This window comes from Eutrema salsugineum, unplaced genomic scaffold, assembly GCF_000478725.1.
Source record: "Eutrema salsugineum unplaced genomic scaffold, Eutsalg1_0 scaffold_1, whole genome shotgun sequence".
Taxonomy (NCBI): Eukaryota; Viridiplantae; Streptophyta; class Magnoliopsida; order Brassicales; family Brassicaceae; genus Eutrema; species Eutrema salsugineum.
Window position 1 is genome coordinate 14,541,951 of NW_006256909.1, and position 17,370 is coordinate 14,559,320.

The window sequence follows — 17,370 nt, forward strand, 5'->3', positions numbered from 1 at the left end:
GTCACACTTGTCCCGACCGCGGCCATCAACCTCCAGCCCAAAAAGCCCATGTCTGAAGCCCACATTTGGAGAAACCCTAAGTGACGTCCAGAGAGGTCTTGAGCACTATAAATACATGTCTTAGGAACCCTAAATCGGAGAACCGATCACTACCGAAATATTTACTTCATATTCTTATTGTTTTTGCTTTAGCTTTTAGGGAGAGAGAGATTTGTTCTCTTGAACCCTTGTTCTTTCTTTTTCAATTTCGGTTTCTATTCTACTTCTTAATACTATGTCTTTGATTTCGTTCATTATGTCTGAGTAGTTTTATTGTTGGGATTAAGGGATTTTCGATGGGAATTTATATGTTCGATGAGGATTCCATGAGCTTTTGAGCCGAATCTTAGAACTTTTTCTTCTGAATTCGTTTTTACTGCATGAGAGTAGCGTCATGAACTACAATCTGATCCAGATGCTTGGTGACACGAAAGTGTTCATCAGGTATCAGATCTAGTTTGGGAGAGCAAAACAAACATAGGAGTGGAAACCTACCTATGGGCGATTTGTGAATTAGGACGAGTCTTAAACATAATGCATCTCTTCTCTTCCAGGGCCAGAGTGGAAACCTAGTGGTCAGGGTTGAGAGAGATAGTTGTCTATGATCACGACAGTGGCGTATTCATACGTCCGTGACTCCAGTTCAAAAAGTTTAAGCTAAGATCTTATCAATTTTACTCTCTAGCAATGTTTTGAATCGTTCGTACCCCTGAGAAAACTTCCCTGAAGCCCAACACCTTCTTCCTTATTGATTTACACCGATTTTCTTTCAAGCTCTAGTTCAATATTGTCTTTCCTTTTTAGTTCATTTTCATTTAAGCAATTAGAATATCCGTTTTACTCGTTTTTATTCATTTTCGTTAAGTTAAGTTATTAGGTCATTTAATTCCCGTATTCTCTTTTAATATTTCGTTTTTACATTTTAAACACACTACCAAACCCCTACAAAACCGTTTTGGTTCTAGACTTCCTTATTTTATAGTTATTTCAAAGGCTTTTTGCAGGAAAAGATCCTCCTTCCCTGTGGATTCGATCCCTAAGTACTACAATCGATCAGCTGTCCACTTGCGGTTATTGATTTTAATTAGGGTAAAACTTGACAACCCTCGACATCAAGTCACCGACAACCACATCATACCATAAAATTCCTTTGGTACTTATTTTTGAGATTTAGTTCTTAAAAAAAAGGTTACAAAAATTAAAAAGAGTTATAATTTAGACTTTGTGGTAAAGAAGGTTTTTCTTTATCACAAAATGTCAGGAAATCATAACTATACTAACTATAGAGAGTGGATGTATAAACGGATCGATGAAGAGATGGGTAATTTCTCGGATGAGTTTAAAGCTGGGGTGGAGCAATTCATGAACTTTGCAAATAATCAGTCCATAACGCAAAGTTATGGGGGTAAATTTTATTGCCCTTGTAGTGAGTGCAAAAACAACAAGTTTTTGTTAGGGAGAAAAATTTGGAATCATCTATATAGTAAAGGGTTCATTCCAAATTATTATGTTTGGTATAAGCATGGAGAAGAAATCACTATAGATTATGGAAATAGTTATGTTAATACAACTTAGTTAAGTGGGAGTGAATATCAAATGGATAATGTAGTTTTGTGGATATGGTGGATATGGTGGATATGGTGAATATAGATATGTGCACATGGTGAATGATGCATTTTGTGATTATTATCATCCAGATGATAGTTATTATCTAGATGAAAGTAATGAAAATGTACAAAAACCCGTATGCAACCATCACCAAAAGTTTTACGACTTGTTAGAAGCTGGAAAAAACCATTATATGATGGTTGTTATGAAGGTCATTTGCAGTTATCCTTAGCTGTTCGGTTAATTCAAAATAAGGCAGATTATAACATGAGTGAAAAGTGTGTGGATTCATGGGCCTCATTGTTTTCAGAGTATCTACCAGACGGAAATCAAGCAACCATTTCTCATTACGAGATAGAGAAATTGATGGGAAATCTGGGCCTTCCCTTTCATAAAATTGATGTTTGTATCAACAATTTTATGATCTTCTGGAAAGAGGATGAACATTAGGAGAAATGTAAATTTTCTCAAGCACCAAGATATAAGCCTAACGAAGGATGGCGATCACGAAATAAAATACCATATAGCCGTATGTGGTATCTGCCTATAGCCGATAAATTGAAGAGAATGTATTAGAACGAGAAGACAGCAGCGACAATGAGATGGCATGCTGAACACCATGCAAAGGAGGAAGAAATGTCACATCCCTCTGATGCTGTAGAGTGAAAATATTTTCAAGATCTACATCCATAGTTTTCCGAAAAACCCCGTAATGTTTATCTTGGATTATGTACAGATGGGTTCAATCCATTTGGCATGTCTCGTAATCATTCATTATAGTCTGTGATCTTGACCCCTTATAATTTACCCTCTAGACAGAGTATTATTTCACAGAGTCATCCATTAAGATATAATAGAAAAGACTTTTTGAATGGTAAACAAGCCATGAATGACTATCCACCAGAGTCTTTGACTGCTGAGCAAATTTATTCTGAGCCGATAGAATCTCTGAATCCTGGGAAAACGTCTGAGTATGGTTGAAATGGTCATGAAAAAAAAAACCTGGTTACGGAAAGTGGCATAATTGGCACAAAGAAAGTATATTCTGGGAGTTGCCATATTGGAGGGACCTTAATCTCCGACATAATCTTGATGTGATGCATATAGAAAAGAATTTCTTTGACAACACCATGAATACTCTTATGAGTGTGGGGGGTAAATCGAAAGACAAGACTGGATATAGAACAATTTTGTGATCGGGCACACTTGCATATTAATGCAAATGGTGGAGCTCCTTTTCCTGTATACACATTAGAAGAAGCTGACAAAAAAAAAGATTACTAGAATGTGTGAAAGCCATACAATTTCCAGACGGTTATGCATCCGACTTAGCTAGTTGTGCTGATATAGAGAAGGGAAAACTTTCTGGTATGAAGATTCATGATTGCCATGTTTTTATGGAACGAATACTTCCATTTATCTTTGAAGAACTCCTAGACCAGAATATCCATCTTGCATTATCAGGTACTTACGGTTCTCCCATACCGAAGCCGAATACAACGTGGTATGCATTTTCATTCTTAACTGATTTTGCTTATTTTAGATGTTTCTTTAGCTTGTGTTTGAATCATTTGTGGATTTGATGTTTAGTTGATTATCGTGTGGATTAGATGTGTAGCTTTGTTTGATTATCGTGTGGATTAGATGTTTAGCTTATGTTGGGGACTTAGTATTATTTAGAAAATGGTTGTGTGCTTGTTGATATCATGGTGTGGACTTAATAATTTTCTTTTACCGGTTTTGTATCTTATGTTGTGGACTTAGTATTATTTAGCTTAGGTTGTGTGCTTGTGTTGCTTATGGTGTGGACTTAGTATTTTTAACGATTTTGAGGTTGTGTTATCTTAGTTGTGAACTTAGTATTATTTGCCTTAGGTTGTGTGCTTGTGTTGCTTATGGTGTTGACTTAGTACTTTTAACGATATTGAGGTTGTGCTTAGCTTAGGTTGTGTGCTTGTGTGCTTGTGTTTGTTATCGTGTGGACTTAGCTTGGCTTGTATATGTGCTTTGGCTTGTTATTTTTTGATACTTGTCTCTTGTTTGCTTTATTTGGTTTATTTGGTAACTTCCTCCTTGTTTTTTACTGAGTTTGTAGGTTTGGCTGTGACAAGTCAAAACTGACCCGAAAGATTACCAAAATCTTTACAAACAAGTTTGATGGTCCATTCTATAGTTGGACCTGTATGCCTCGGGACAGACAAGGACGGTATTTTATTGAAATTGCAGTAAAGTTCTCTGTTCATATGAGTCTTTAATGTGTCATATGTTTTTTTTTTTTGCTCACTAACATCCTCTTCTCTTAATGTCGTAGAAAACACACACATGGGACCCCTTAGTAACCGGTGTGGTTCAAGAAAAATTCGAGTTCATCTGTCTAAACCGGATGAAAGATATGGTGAGCAAAGCAAAGACTTCTGGAGACCAACCGAATTGGATTTGAGATACACTCTGGAAACAGATGAATGAATACTGGGACACTGAAGAAGCCAAGGAGAAGGGTGCAACCACTTTTGCTGCTCGGATGTCTGACCGTAAGGGTCTTGGTCCTCACGTCCACTTCTCAGGCCAGAAGTCCTACCTACAAATCCAACAAGAAATGGTAAGTTACTATATCTTTTACTAATCACTCAGTTTAAACATTCCATTTTTTCTCTGTTTTCTTGACATTGTTATTGTTTTTAATTCAGGAAGAAGAGTTCGGAAGACCTAAGTATTAATCAAGACTCATACCAAATCAGATGGGACATTTGTAGACCGAAAGTCCAAGTCTGTGGCTGAAGCATACAAGAGGAACCTGGAAGCCAAGTTGGCTGACCTCAGGATTGACTCAGAGACTTCTGATGGTACTTCACCGCCTGTGGAGCTATCCGTAGAAGAGGAAAATGAGCTATTTCTGCAGGTAAAATCTTGTTTTTTGTTTGTGTTTTGTTTTACAATGTTTTACGATTCTTTGGATTTCAAGAGGTTGACATCTTCATTTCGTTTTTGCAGTCTACTTTCACAAATGAAAGACGAACTCCTTATGGGATTGGAAGCCTCTTACAGTCAATCAATGGGAAGAGGAAATACCCAGAAAGCTGTTCAACATACAAGGGTCTAGAAGAACAGATTCAAGAAGCTCAGCGCCTAATAGAAGAACAAGCTGCTGAGAACTTAAGGCATGAAGCAAAGCTTGCCAAAGTTTCTGCTGAGCAGCAAGCCAAGCTCGACAAACTATCTCTGTGGAAAGGTATTTAACTGAAACTGATCCTAGGTTCTTGAATTTCTTGTCTGCAAATCAAACTCTTCCAAGTGATGGGATGCCTTCAGCTCCACAAACTGCAGCTCCAACCTCTAATCCAAACACTTCTTCGTCGCCAGAAACATAGGTTCTTCTAAGTCTATGTTTGTTGTTCTATGTATCTCATTACTCTTAATATCTTTTGGAACTTAGGTCAATGGTTCAATATGTAACCATTAGTATTTTGCTGTTTTCAGAACAATGTATGTTTGTTTTATGTAATATATTTCTTCTTAGAGAATATTACCGATAGATACACTTTTTGACTTTCTAATTACCAAAAACGCACTTTTTAGAGGAGATGCATTTTCTATATTTTGCTTTATTAAAGGTATGGACCCACATAACTTTATCCATCAAATTTCACATATTAAATTGTATGGGACCCACATAATTCATCTCTTTCCATACATAGTTATATCTAACTATGTTATATACATATATATATATAATTGTGTTTATATATATAACTATATGGATACACATATAAATATACATGTATCTATATAGTTACATCTATTTATATTCTATATACATGGATATTCATATATATATATATATATCTATATAATTGAATAGGTATTCATAAATTTGTGTCCACGTGTACATTACTATATGGATACATTTGTGTTTATTATTAAATAACAAAATAATTTAAATCAAAAATACAAAATAAATATCAAAATATTAAGAAAAAATTATATAATTTATAGTGTCAAAATAATTATTCGAATGTTTTTTAAATAATAGATAAATAAGAACAAACAATTATGGGAGTGTGTGATATTAATATAATATCTATATAATTATATAGATATCAATATATTTGTGTCCATGTGGACGCTACTATATAGATACGTATGTGTTTATCACTAAATAATAAAATAATATAAATTAAAAAATAGAAAATAGGTATCAAAATATTAAGAAAAAAATTATATAATTTATAGTATCAAAATAATTATTCAAATATTTTTTAATTAATAGATAAATAAGAACAAACAATTATGGAGGTGTGTGATATCTAAAATATAAAAGACAATCAACTTTCTCACATTTTGATAGGATGAAGAAACTGATACAAAACTTGCTGCTTCTGGTGAGATGGAATTTAACATTGCTCCAATTCTCGACAGGATTGATAGCTTCACGCATACTGTAAGCTGTGATGATAATTTCCCTACGTAAAGGCATTTTCTTAAGTTCAGGAAGAATTCAATATGCCTATCAAGTTTATGCTATTCATCAAGTGTCCTTCTTCTGTAAATCAGGGAAAACAATGCTCAAGGAACTCAATAACTAATTTCTCAGAACACATGATCATGTGAGTTTAAAGAGATCCTTTACTGTTTTTGTATGTACGATGTTATTACATTCCCATGAATATATCATTTCAAACATGATCAGGATACACAAGGAACATGTTGAGAAATGGGAGGAGGAGATCAAGGACTCGCTATCTGATTTCGATCTGGACAGATATTCTTCTTGGAATCTGTCATCACCTATCAAGGCTATTTGCATTTCTCACTAAGTGGAATTGCGATGCCGTGTTATGAAGAACAACGTGATAGTTACACAACCACAGCAACAGGCAATGCCTTTGACGAGAATTCACAAGAAAATCAAGAGGAGCTACAAGCCCAAGCTGGAAACAAAACTGCTTCGAATATAACAATAGAAGAGCCAGCTGTGGTTGACCTCAGCAAAAAAAAAAACAAAAAACGGAATAAGCAGACAGTCAGGTGTGTATTCTGGCTTAGCGTTTCCAATATTTTCTCGATTTGTTATCAATAAATACTAACCAATTCTATTTAAATATATGGCTTGTAGGTAGTCTAGAAAAAAGGTTGGACCTGTAGCACCTTTTACGAAAGAGTCTCTTGCTGAAGCTAAGATAAAATTAGAGCCTTGAACAAGAAAGATAGGGAAAGAAGAATGGCTGAGATAAAAACAATCTTGAATCTTATATTTATGCTACAAAAGCGAAGGTGTGTGATTTTATATAAATCTCTTATCCCGGCTACTTCATGGTTTTGTTGTTGCTATATAGACTTTTTTTTCCCTATACCTATATATCGTCTCAGTTGGCATTCTTCTCAAAACTCAAATCTTTGGTTTTCTTTTGGTCATTGTACAGCTAGAGACACCTGAGTTTGAAAAGATATCCACCCAACAAAAGCCAAAGGCGTTTGTTGAGAATCTCGATGAGGCAATGTATTATTTTACATTTGATACCATTGAGTTCCAATGATGAGTGTAAGCGTATTACAGTGAGGAGTGTCTGGGTGCTTTAGGTGCAAGCTTACATGGACGGCCAGAATGCAAATGCCACAGAGTTCAAGGAACGGCTTGACTCACTAAAACCATTGGCAGTTCCCATATCTTTGCGGTTTGTTCTCTGCTCATTTTTATTGAACTGGACCTTAATGAACATATTCTTATAAACCATTTGTTATACATATGCACAGTTCAGATGAGCTTATAGCACGGTCAGTAGCAGTATTATACGCTTAAAAATACCAAATGAAAGTGAAGGAGGTACGCTGACTGACATATCATGATTTTTGCAGTTTTCTCATTACCAAAAAAACAAAACAATCTGGCTGTTGGAGAATCTCTGGAAGCTCCACTTGTGGTTGCCACTCCTCGGAAAGTCAGCTCCTCTGGGGAAGACGACTGTGATGATAAACATTTTGTATCTGAAACTGTCGATGTTTGTTTTGTAATGAAGTTGGCTTGAGTAACGTTTGACTTCGTTGTCTTTATGTGAAGGTTTGTGTTGAAATGACATTTGGCTTTGCTCAAATACGAGTCCTTCAAACAGTGTCGTATGTGGTTTGAATGAAATTGGGTATGACTTGGTTTCAGAATTCTTCATGGCATATCATACATAAATACATATATTGAACAACAAACTTTAGATTTAATATAAGTTAACGTCAAAAAAAGATTTAATACAAGTTAAAAAAACGTACAAATGAGTCTAAGTAACTCTATAGGTAGAAAAAATCATACAAAGAGGAATTGCATTTACTATAAAAAAAACAAAGTTGATAGATAAAATGAGTTTTTCAAGTTCTTCACTCAAATACAGTAAAATGACTTTTCATATCATGGACATGCCAAATTTTAATTTTAATATGAAGTATAAAAATAATTTAGAAATAATAATAAAAAAATTATAATGATATCATACACAATATAAATTATATGATATTGAAACCAATAATTATTTCAAAACAAATATAAATTACTCAAAATGTGAAGAAATATATGTGACTAAAAATCTCACATTGAAAATAAAGATGCATGGTGACTTGACTTGTAAATACGTCTTTTCACATATTTATTAAAAAGTCAAAACTAATTAATACCACTAATTGTAACATAATTTTTATTTTTAATAATTGTTTCATATGTATTTATGTTTTTAACTATTAAGTTACATTAAAATTAAGATTTTTTACATTCATAATAAAAATAAATAACTAACATTCTAAACTTTTGGTATTCGTATAAGATATTTTAATATTTTTTTATACTAACTTGATATTTTTTCTTCTAGCTTATCTTTATCATGAACATTTTTTTCAAATATTGTTCTATAAAAGAATGTAAAGATGTACGTAACAACGTAAAAAATGTAAAGATTGTTTTCAAGCAATACAACCTAAAAAATAAGGCTTTTATTTATGTTTTTTTTACTCATATCATGTTTATGATTTCTATAATGGTAGAATAGTTCTCCTACTTACCCTACTTCTAAACCTAAAAGAATTTTGTTTTGCTAAAAATTTTGTTTTTTTAAAAAATAATACTAAACAGTTAAGCAAATTACCATATTCTTATAATTAACTATATGTATATATTAACACAAACATATTTTAAAAAATATTATATGAAACAAAATCTGCGCGTATGCGCGGATATAAATCTAGTTATTATAATATCTATATAATTACATAGATATCCATATATTTGTATCCACATGGACGCTACTACATGGATACATGGATACATATGTGTTTATCACTAAAAGATAAAATAATTTAAATCAAAAAGTAGAAAATAGGTATCAAAATATTAAGAAAAAAATTATTTATTTTATAATGTCAAAATAATTATTTGAATATTTTTTAAATAAAAGATAAATAACAATAAATAATTATAGAGGGTATATGATATTAATTTAATATTAAATCTTTAATATGCCAAAAGGGTCTAAACTGTAATTGCACTTTGTTAAAAAGTGGAAAAATGCCTTTGTTGGACATTAAAACACAGAAGTCCTTTTTTTAGTAATCAATAACTTAAAAGTCACCTAACTGGTAACACACTATTCTTCTTATGCTAATGTCTTAGTTGTATATGATGTTTAGATGAAAATGAAAAAAACTGAATCAAATGAAAATAGGTGGATCAAATCGGTTTACCAAACAAGAAATCAATTACTCAAAATAGTAGCAAGACAGTCGTTATTTAGTCACAACTTCGTCGTCAAGTAGTCGGTAAATCGTCACAAATAAACATGTACAAATCGTTGGAGTCACGATTTAGTCGCTATTTTAGTTACAAAACCATCGTTATTCAGTCGCTAAATCCAGCTACTGATTCGCGACTAATAATTGGCGGCTTCTTCTCGACTACATATTAGTAGTACAACAGTCGCCAAATGTAGCTACTAATTAGCGACTAATATTTGGCAATTTTTTTACGACGATTAAACAGCCGCCAAATAATCGTTAGAGTAGTCGTAATTCAGTTGCTACTGTGGTGACTGAATTACGACTAAATGACGTCTACATTTAGTCACGTCATATCAGTCGCCATTCAGTCGCCAATTGCAGACTAATTAGCGACTGATTAATTTAGCGATGATAGATTAGCGACTACTTTGTTTAGTGAGAAATCATTCGCAAAGTCAGCTTTAGCGAGATTAGCGATTATTTTTGGTGTTGCTACACCTCTGTTTTCTTGTAGTGAAAAGACTCGAAAAACACTTAAAAAACTCTAAAATATAGCCTATATCATGGTTAAAAACCATAAAAACCATGATATATCAACTCCCCCAGACTTAGCATTTCCTTGCCCTCAAGCAAACAGAAAACCAAACAAGAAGAAGTTTGAAAAATACAGAGACTCAAATTTTCTATGAAGCATTACGCTGACCGGTCATCTCATAATCCACATACTACTGTACCAATCCAAATCGAACCACCATGTACTTCTCCGCAGACATTCGCAGCCTCTCAGGTTAAATTCAAAATTTCACAACATTTTCCATAAGCCTTCATCGCTGGGTCTCATCAATGATTCTAGTGCCAAGAACCTTCTAGGCTCTTTCCCATACTATAGTTTGACAAATCAACCATACAATCTTTGGTACTTTTTCTCTCCCACATACTTATTCTTTTCTCACTCTCTCTTTTCTAGGCATATATAACAAGGTTCAAAAACACAAGTACTGATGGTGTTTGTCACCGAATCCCCGGTTTGTCCCCTCATTATATATCAAAGGTGTAGGTGAATAATGGGGTCACGGAAAATTTTCCTACTCTTTGTTTCCATCCTTTGTGTGATCATTCCTTTATAGAAGTAAAATAATGAGATCCTTGGAAAAATTTCTAGCTTTTTACTTCTAAAAGAAAATCATTTGAATCTTTTTGCCCTTTTCCTTCCCTTTTTTTTACTGAACATGAGGGAGAGAAGTACCAACTTTAGGTCTTACACAGGCTTTCATTTGTCAACGATGAACGAGGAATCAAGCTCTATGAATACCAGTCACATCAATAAAGTAAAAGAAAGAGCTCAGAAATTAGCTCGGGCTTATGGATTCAGTTGAAAATATGGACGCCTCTAGTTAACTGGTCAGTCTTTGAAATTTTCATGAGTCGGATCTAGACTGATTCTGCAGCAATAGTCACTTGGATGAAAAGTCAGAACAATAATTCCAAGAAAAGTATCATAATTTCCAACAAGTTTAACTCAAAAACAATTTGACACAACTAACTATAAGAAAAACAAACACAATGTCAGCAACCACCTCCCCCAGACTTAAACAACACTGTCCTCAGTGTTACCAAATCCAAAGTTGGTAAAAAAAGTAAATGGAACTGAACAGATGCATGATACGGCGAGAATTCCTGACTTCTTGGTTGGTGTGACCGACACACAACTTGGTATCGAGCGACACCAGGCTTAGGACGACACAAATACTCATGGTGAGTGACAATGAGTTTAATCTATTTGATATGGTGATGGTGTCGAGCAACACCAATGGTGGTGTCGAGCAACACCATGTCCATGAACAGAATCCAAGCGTCAAAAATGATCAATTCGACATGTTGCACATAGAATCATTATTGTTAGCACTGTTAGATCACTTTGACACAAGTTAGAAGTAACGATACATACCATAAAAGCATAAATCCAACAAAGTTCCATAACGTAGATAGCTGACAAACTGACTCAAGAAAATAAAGAAAAGGAAAAGAAAAAACAAAAAAAGAAACGGAACCAGAAAGACGAAGGAGCTAGTCCTCATCAGTAGTAGCATCATCTCCAATATGTGGTGGTGAAGGGGAACATGGGCGAGATGATCGAACGCAGCCACATTGAGAGAGAGTAGCTATGGCACTCCAGATGCTCTGAAAACTCTCAGCCACATACCTCTGAAACACATCGGTCTCCATGGGGATCGCAGGAGTTGCAGGAAGGCTGAATGCTGAATGCTGAAGATGAAGAAGTGTGAGCACGTGCTGAACCGTTGGCAGAAATAGGTACCGAATCGTCCTCAGCAGCAGAAGCTGGAGCTCGTTGAAGATTGGAAAGAGAGAATGCCTGCTCCTCCTGTGTGTCAGGGAACCACACAATGTAGCGGTCGTCTGTTAGGCATGCTCGTAGAAACCCACAGCGCCATTGTGCCCCATCAAATGCCTCTACACGAGTACCCAATAGAAACCCTGTCTCGTATCGACGTTCTGGTGGGTTAAAGCTTGATGCTTCGTCTGTGCGCTGCCTCTTTGCTTGAGACATCTGCAGATAATGACTAAAGCAACAAAAAAAAATCCAAAAATCAGTCAAAAATCAAAATCAAAAATTGACAATTTAAGGACTAAACACCACTAGCAACAATCACCAGCATCACAGTCATCAACAATCCACCCTAAATCAGTTCAGAAACCGTTCCAAACCCTAATTTTCGGAACAATTTCACCATCAAAAACTAAAATTTCCAAAACGTGTTAACAGGCTTTCAAAAGTAAATGGGAATGTCGGAAATCCTCTATAACAACCTAAAAAGGCATGAATCAATCATTAAAACAAGTTACAAAAGGCAAAATCAATATTCCAAACCTTGTGTACTGAAATCGAAAAGAGGAGTTTTCGAGTTGCATACCTTGAAGATCGGAAAAATTGATGGAAGAAATAGAATCAGCACGAAAATCTAATGAGGTTAGGCCTTGAAATCACTCAAATCCGTGAAGAATTGAGGGATTTAGGATTTTAGGGCTTGAGTTTTTCGTGGTTGTCGAGTTGGGAGAATGTGAGAGATGATGGTTTCAAGGGTTTTTAAAAGGAACTGACCTGGATAAGTGGTGTCGACCGACACTGATGGTGGTGTCGCTCGACACTAACATTTCATGTTGTGAGTTAGAGCAGAGCGTCCTATTTTTTTTTTAAATAGCAATGTAGGTGTCGACCGACACTGATGGTAGTACTGTCACTTGACACCAACCACATCATATCTGATTCACCTAAAACAAAAAAACTAGTAACGAAACCCAAAGAAAGAAACAACTTATGTACAGACTTAACAGTGGGTTGCCTCCCACCAAGCGCTTGTTTTAAATCATTAGCTTGACTTGACGGAAGTTCAGGCAGTGGGTGCATCATCCAGAGGCACTATATGGCCTTCTAGAATTGCTATTGTTACGACTCTTTGATGCATGTAGCGGATGCAAACGGAGTGAAAACGGATGAGACTGAAACAAGACAGCTTTGGAACCTAGTTAATGTGTGCTTTGGGCTGCGAAGGTTCCTGAGAATAACCTAGAATAATACTAGAACAAGCTTTGAACGTAAGTAACCGGATAGATAGGAAGATACGGGATAGATCACCACAACTCGTAAAGCCGAAGCACCAGAGTTGATAAAGAAACCTGCTCGAGCTAGCACCACACCAGGATAAATTTGCCACCAACGCCCTAAATCCACCACCAATAGCTCTCCCAAAATCAAAGGATAAAGGAAAATGCTCAAAAGATCACTAAAGGGTCATCAATACACTCCAATTCTCAATACTCAAAAGTCTGTCTTATTCCATGATAATAAGCGTCTTTATATAGAGGATACAAGAAATTTTTGTGCATATCAATTAAAATGAATGTAGACTACTTAGAAAATGAAGAAAATAATTATTAAATGCATAAAAATTAGAAATATTGACTTAAATAAATGCAGTTTTGGCTGATGATGAAAATGACTCTTCATATGCTCTTGTTGGCCTCTTGAACTCTTTATTTTGTCTCTTGAACCCTTCTTAGACAATAGGCCACAAAAATAAAGCCCAAGAACTTGAAGCCCTTGGATGGGCTAGAAACAACTTGGTAACAGCCAGTCCACTATGCTTGTCTTTTCCTTGTGCTATAACCTTGTCTTGTTCACATGCTCCCGCATCACTCTTTAGTAGATTTCTTACATTGCTATGCCATACTCCGTGCTTGAACATACTCCACTGACATTGCATTTCATCAATCCATTTGGAGGTGGCAACCAGTGATCGTTTCGTTGTTGAATCTTAGAGTTAATACCCGCTTCTTTCATAGCTTTGTCGATCACTATTTGACAATCATAACTGATATTTTTGAAGACAACTCATTTCTACTTTTCCATAGATGCCAAATAATCCAGGGAATAGCAGGCTTCATTTGATCCGAACTGGTCGCTCTCTAAAACTCTAAGTAAGTGTTGGAAATTTAGGAAAACGTACAGAATCGGTGGAGAAACCATCTCTTGGGAAAGTAATTTGTGACAAAGCCCAGGTTTGTCTCGCTACTCTACAAACAAACAATACGTGACAGATTGCTTCCTCTGCTGCACCACATATTGCACACGTATGATCAATACCACCAAATTGATTCGGTCTCAATACATTCAATTTACCTTCCAATGCCTGCCACATCCTTTGAGATACCTTTGGAGTCACAAATACAGCTGCATCATGCAGTGGCAGACCCATAAATTATTTTTACCAGAGTCATAAAGACGATTGATGAAACTAAAGCCAGTTTAAGAGATTTAAAAGGATAGAAGTAAGAGAAAACAAAATTGTTTGTGCACTATTTTTAAAAATGATTTTTTTTTTTATTGAGAAATGATAGTTTAGATGATTATGGAACCTATATTTTTCATGAAACATAGATATTTTTAATATAAATTCATCTATTTTACTATATATTAAACAAAAATAACCAAAAGGAGAAAAAACTACAAAAAGGATGTATTCGTTTAATCCACTCTAATTTTTAAGGTATAACTGTGTAATGTAGATCTTTAACAAAAGCAAAAAAAAAAAGGTGTAACATAAATATTAGATAGCTATAACTTTTCGAGATAGTAGAAATCATGAACTGATAAATATACAGTACATGAAAATTCAGTATGCATTTTTTTAAACGGTATCAAAATATAACTAAAAGATATTAATCTTCTTATCATTAGTAATAGTTTGAATACATTTTTCCACAAAAAAGACAAAATATTAGCTCGACAAAAATAAAAATCACAATAAAACAAAAAAAAACGAATTTAACCATGAGTCCATCAATTATTCCCAATCTTACGGGTGGATACATTAAAAGAAGGGAGAATTGCTTTTATAATGTCAATTGAATTAACATTTTTCCTCTTAATGTTTTCTATTTTTTGTCACTTTTTGACATAGTTGCCCTTTTAAATCAGTTATGGCAGTTATAATTAAAAATAAATTCGAAACTATATTTTAAAATTTCGAAAAATACCTAAAAATGAATTAAAAATATTTTTGGATATCATTTACGTTTGATAGAATGCATGTTCTATGTTCTACGTCCACATAGAATCCTATTTCTATAGTTCTTCACATATCTACCAGCCTGTAGAAGTCATTTTCTATATGTCTTTATATATTCTACCGATTGGTAGATTACATGTTCTACTAGATAGACTATATTCTATATGTTGGTAGAATACATCTTTATCTGTTAGACCAGGTTCTACGTTATTGTAGAACGGTTCTTCTACCTATTGACTTCATTCTACATTAACGTAGAATACATCTTCTACCAAAATCTGAGAAAATCTAAGAAAATTAGTTAACTCCCAGAATTTTTTATTTTTTTTTAAAAAATTCTATGTTTTTTTTATCAGTTTTTGACGTTTTTTTTTTTCTTTTTTTTGGCTGTCATTGTTCTCTTCTTTTTCTTTCACATTGATCAAGCATATTTTTCTAAGTTTGCATATCTTCTGCTTCAAAAATGCTACATATCAATGTGACTTGTGGTTCATGGAAATCAGAGACAGATAAGAAGTGGATTTTGGTGGCTGATGCAGAAAAACAAGTTAGGTTAGTTGCTGTTGAATCAAACGACCAAGCAGAGGAAGAGGAAGAACAAAGAAGTTTTTACTTACCGGAAATTGTTTTTTCGGTAACTGTAATTGGAGAAGAAGATGGAGACAGGATGAAGAAAAAGTATCGGGGTTTAGGAAATTTTTTAATGCTTTAGTAGAAAGTCTTCTCTACTTGTAATTTTTTAATTAATAAAACATTATCAAAAAATTAATTAATTTATTAATTCGTAATTAAATGATATAATTGGATTAAATTTAAATTAAACATTAAGGGGACAAATTTTATTTACAAAACATTAAGGGAACAAATGTTAATTCAGTTAACATTATAAAAGCAATTCTCCCTTTTTTATCAGTTTTTGACCTTTTTTTTTTCTTTTTTTTGGATGTCATCGTTCGCTTCTTCTTATTTCACATTGATCAAGCATATTTTTCTAAGTTTGCATATCTTCTACTTCAAACATGCTACATATGAATGTGACTTGTGGTTCATGGAAATCAGAGACAGATAAGAAGTGGATTTCTGTGGCTGATGCAGAAAAACAAGCTAGGTTAGTTGCTGTTGAATCAAAAAACCAAGCAGAGGAAGAGGAAGAACAAAGAAGTTTTTACTTACCGAAAATTGCTTTTCCGGTGGCTGTAATTGGAGAAGAAGATGGAGACACGGTGAAGAAAAAGTATCGGGGTTTAAGAAGTTTTTTTATGCTTTAGTAGAAAGTCTTTTCTACTTGTATTTTTTTAATTAATAAAACATTATAAAAAAATTAATTTATTAATTCGTAATTAAAAGGTATAATTGGATTAAATTTAAATTAAACATTAAGGGGACAAATTTTATTTAGAAAACATTAAGGGGACAAATGCTAATTCAATTAACATTATAAAAGCAATTCTCCCTTTATTTTTTATCTGGTTTGTTGATTGTTATTCTTTTAAGGGAGAATTCTCTCTGGCATCAACGCCTTGGACATCCATCTGCCGACAAGTTAAAGTTCATTCCGAGTCTTTCTTCTTCATCAAAGTCTACTGAGTCACATTGTCATGTATGTCCTCTTGCTAAACAAAAAAAGATTGCCTTTTGAGTCTCATAATCCGTTGTCTGTAATTCCATTTGAACTAGTACTTAGATGTTTGGGGTCCTTTTTCAGTCAAGCCTGTAGAAGGTTATAGATATTTTCTCACTATAGTAGATGATTGTACTCGTGTGACATGGATTTACATAATGAGAAATAAAACTGAAGTTTCTAAGATGTTTCTTTCTTTCTTAAATTTCATACGTACTCAATACAATGCAGTTATTAAGACCATTCGAACTGATAATGCTCCTGAATTAGCTTTTACTGAGTTAGTTAAAAAACATGGCATTATACATCAATTTGCTTGTGCTTATACTACACAGCAGAATTCTGTTGTTGAGCGTAAGCACCAGCATTTGCTCAATGTAGCGCGTGCTTTATTGTTTCAATGTAATGTTCCATTACAATATTTGAGTGACTGTGTCTTAACAGCTGTTTTTCTCATAAATCGTTTACCATCTCATTTACTTGGGAACAAATGTCCATATGAACTGTTACTGCAAAAGCCACCTGACTATTCTTTACTTTGTTCCTTTGGATGCTTATGTTATGTGTCTAATTTGCAAAAAGATAGAAACAAGTTTAGTCCTAGAGCTGATCAATGTGTTTTCTTAGGCTACTCATCGGGATATAAAGGCTATAAGGTCTTGCATTTGGATTCCAACATCATATCTGTGTCTCGCAATGTTATCTTTCATGAAATGGTTTTTCCTTTTAAAACTACTCATGCTCATGCGTCATGAGATGTCTTTG